Below are 4210 nucleotides of genomic sequence, written 5' to 3'. Positions count from 1 at the left end.
AAGCTCTTGATTGACCTAAATTGCACTTTGACTGAGTTAATCAGAGTGGATTCGATCTGGTCAAGGTCTATTTTTGTCCACTAATTGGGTTGTGAGATAGACCTACCATTTTGGCCAAACTGAGCTCGTGTTGATTGAGCCCAGCTGAATTTGGCGCCATATTTAGGTGCACTAAGGTTGAGCCTACTTGAAGTAAGTAGGTTTGATCAGTCTAGTTATTATTTCTTAGAGGTTGATCCCTCTTTAAAGAAGATCTAGTTAAGGAAGAGAGAGAGGCATAAATGTCTCTCTTTTCTTAGGCTTCTAGTTATGACCTCATTCATTTTTCTTGAAAATTTATTTTTTAAAGTAATTGTGATGAGATATTTTTGAAAAGGGGAGGTGTGTGACCTCTTGGGGGGGGCATTTGACCACACGAGCTAGGTGGGGCCCACATGTGGGTCCCACATAGCATTCTAGACCGAATTACATCCAATGCTTAGATTTAAATCAAAATTTGAATTTTGAAATTGGATTTGGATTCCAAATGGCATTTATAATTGGATTTGGATTCCAAATTACATTTGTAGTTGGATTTGGATTCCAAATCCTAATTTGGATCCAGTTTGGACTCATAATCTTGCTTTGAGATTCGTGTCATGAGTCAAATTCATCATCTGAATCAAAATTTTTCTTTAGATTCGAAGTTGGCTTTGAAATTGTAATTTTTCACAATTCTTTTGTAAAATTTTGACACTCGTTCAATTCTAATGTGAAAAAAAAATTGAGGTGTTAACACAGTGATGTTATTAACAAGGGCTAACACCTTATGAAATGATTTTCCCAACTCCATAAAGGGCAAGCGCAACCAAGATCATCCCCTACGGTGAGGATCTTTGTCTATATTGTTGTTGGCAACGACTCTGGTGCTATTGGCGATGGCATGAGCCATTGCCAAGAACAATATCTGTTGTGGAGCAAGTTGGATTGTGCCTCACTGGGTCCCACACTGTGGTTTCCTTCTTAACATCTAATTAAGAGATCCTTGTTCTACCAAACTTTCAAACTACAAAGTCCCAACAATAAATTACCCCACTGCATCTAAGTAACAAGTGACAACTCTTTTCCTCTACTACACGTAGAGGCCATATTTGTTCACCAAAGAGATGCCAATTTTCTGAATTCCATCAATAGGCGGGAGTCTCCCATCACTGGCTATTGTAAAGAACTAACACGCCCTAGGGGTGCTACTTTTCCATATTAATTGGCTCCAGTTCTGGATGGTACCCTCTACCCAAATATTTCATCTCTAAGCTCCATATTTTCTTTCTCCTTCCACATCAACTTGTCCTTCTTATCAGCCCTCTACTCGAGATGTAGTAGATGCCATGTGTTAAGAGCCCCCTAAGGCCATTCCCTCATCACAGTCAACGCTTAACTCACATTCAAGTCCAATCAGTCACCACCCCACTGTAATCTTCACCGTTGAGCTGCTGAATTAAAATCAAACCAGACCACTTCACTATTCTAATCTGTCTCTCTCTCTCTCTCTCATGGTTGAGTTTAGAGCTTCCGATTAGGGGCTTTTTGTCAGGGTGGTAACTTTAAGATGCTTGAGGAAAAAATGAGAGAGAGGAAGGAGCTTTTGTTTGATCTCTTGGATATTTGGATTGCTTGGGTCTGGACAATTACCCCATGTTGTTTAAGCAAACAAATGCTAAACATAATTACAGCTTGTCCACATAGGCAAGAACTCCCGCTTTTTAGAGCACATGTTCCAAGGACAAGTGCTTTACGAACACTTGTTCCTACAACCAAACCGTATCTTTGTTTTGTAAACACAGAATTTTCAACTTGTGTTCTCTGTTGTCTGTTTAAATATTTGAACACACATGTTTTGCATCTCTCTCTCTTGCACTCTCTCTCTTTTCAAAAAGCATGATAAATCATATCAACTAATAAAATTTCTTTCTTTGTCTCTTTATTATGATGAAGGAAAATATTTCTCAAAACATATTAAAAACATATGTCAACAAAAATATTCACTTTCTCTTTTTTTCTCTCATACATGAGAGACTTAAAATCGACGTATAATAAATAAAATACCTAATAAAATATATAAAAAAACATCCAAGCCAATAAAAATACTATATCTTTCTCTTGCTCTTTCTATCTCTACAAATACAAACAACCTAAAATATAGATACAATAAAAGATAATATGAGATAAAACATGTAAAAAATGTATGAGCTAAAAAAACTACTCATTTTGTCTTTTTTCTTTTGTTTGTACCAATCATTAGTGAATGCAACTTCAATCATGTATTCCATGTCTTAACATTAGGTTCATGTAGAATATACCCTAATAGCAGACAACTACCTGCACCATGCAAAACCTACTATTTGAGACTTAGCAAAAGATAGGATATCCAGGATCTATTTTGTTCTCAATATGTTAGTTTCATATGGAAGTAACTTTTTTGCAATCAAATTAACTCATTTCTTAGCATAGAATTAATCTATAATGAATTATCTTATAAGAAGAAAATTTACAAAAAAAACCCTTGTTACATAATATTTATACATAATTATCATTCCATCACCATATACCAAATCAATTGTGCAAATTTCCATGCCATAAACTTTTTTTCATGCATAATTATCTTTTTCATGTGCATAAATTTTGATCATAAAAGTTTATACATATATATACATAAGCAAATTTACATTTGTCCATTCAAAATATGAACTGTGCATCATGCACGTTTTCTAATCTTCAATGTATGAGTGTAATATGTAGTTGAATTCTACATATTCGAAAGCCTAGCTAGAAACGAAAAAAATACATGATGCAGGCAAAACCATAAAGTAAAGGGCTTGATGCACATCAGCTTGAACTGCATAACCCATAGAAGCGACATGAGTACTGTTGTCCCTGAAGAACTAATTATTATGCTTCACCTAGATTCTCCATCAACAGTTGAGAAGCCAAATGAACCACTTCAAACAGCTAACAATGGGCGGGTGGTGAAAGAGGATGAGAGAAAGGGTCTGGAGAGAATGGAGGGTAGGGAAGGCCAGGCGAGGGAAAGAAATTGAAAAAACAAAAGGCATGAAGTAAAAATATGATGTCGAGACTCCACAAAACAAAGACAAAAAGTGCATTTGTTGGGAGGCTAAAAGCCCAGCTGTTGTAATTGGTCAATAGTATTGATATGACCAACAATGAGCAAGCAAATGAACACAGTTGCACAACAACAAATGATACTTTTAGGAATGGCTAGAAACTGTTCCTAAAAATATATGTGGCTGTTCCTAAAAGTAGTTAGGAATGGTTGGGTGCTGTTCTTAAAGCATTCCCAAAAGTGGTATTGCTAATTGCTTTTAGGAACAGTCATGACTGTTCCTAATGGAGAATTATTAGCGACGATCTTCAAGAACTATTCCTGAAAGTTCAAATCCAGTCTGTATGTAACATGTACATTGGAGCGGTCATCCAGGCTATTCCTAATGATTCATGCAATACACTTTTCGGAAATGGCTGGGATATATATATATATATATATAGAGAGAGAGAGAGAGAGAATCATTCAATAGTTTTGCAAATTTTTAATTGATAATATATTGTTTACATGAATAAATACAAACATTATAATTAACAAAATATAGACAAAAATCATGATTTTGTGATGTAGCTCCAGCTCAATCTCCAACTTCCTCTCCCATTCTTTCCATCTACAATTTAAAAATAAATTTGATAACTAAAATATTAAAATTATCAATAAACATGTCTCATGAGTCTCCTTCAGCATAAACAATCAGGTACATGAAAATGGGCAACTCACAAATCTCTAACTCATTTAATGGCACCATAATAATTATTATGAAATAATAATTCCAGAATAATTATCTAGGAAAGAGACAGAAGACGAACTTTATCCTGACTGCATTAGACATACAAAAATGAGTTTTTTGGTTCCCTTGTTTCATATTAAGATTCTATGTGGATGGAGCAACAAAAAATTCAGTATGTTACTTGATCTATTACAGGAAGTTTTTCCCAATGGAGTACAGTTACGAGAGAATGTGTACAAGACCAAGAAGATCATCACATATTGGGGGATTCATATTGAAAGGATAGACATGTGTCTGAATAAGTGCATGTTATGCATGAATGAGTCCACATCAAAGGATGTGTGCAACAAATGTGGTGTCACGATGGAAAGATCCTG

Source organism: Nymphaea colorata, chromosome 8, assembly GCF_008831285.2.
Source record: "Nymphaea colorata isolate Beijing-Zhang1983 chromosome 8, ASM883128v2, whole genome shotgun sequence".
NCBI lineage: Eukaryota > Viridiplantae > Streptophyta > Magnoliopsida > Nymphaeales > Nymphaeaceae > Nymphaea > Nymphaea colorata.
The sequence above is the reverse complement of the archived record's forward strand: the minus strand, read 5'-3'. Positions refer to the sequence as shown.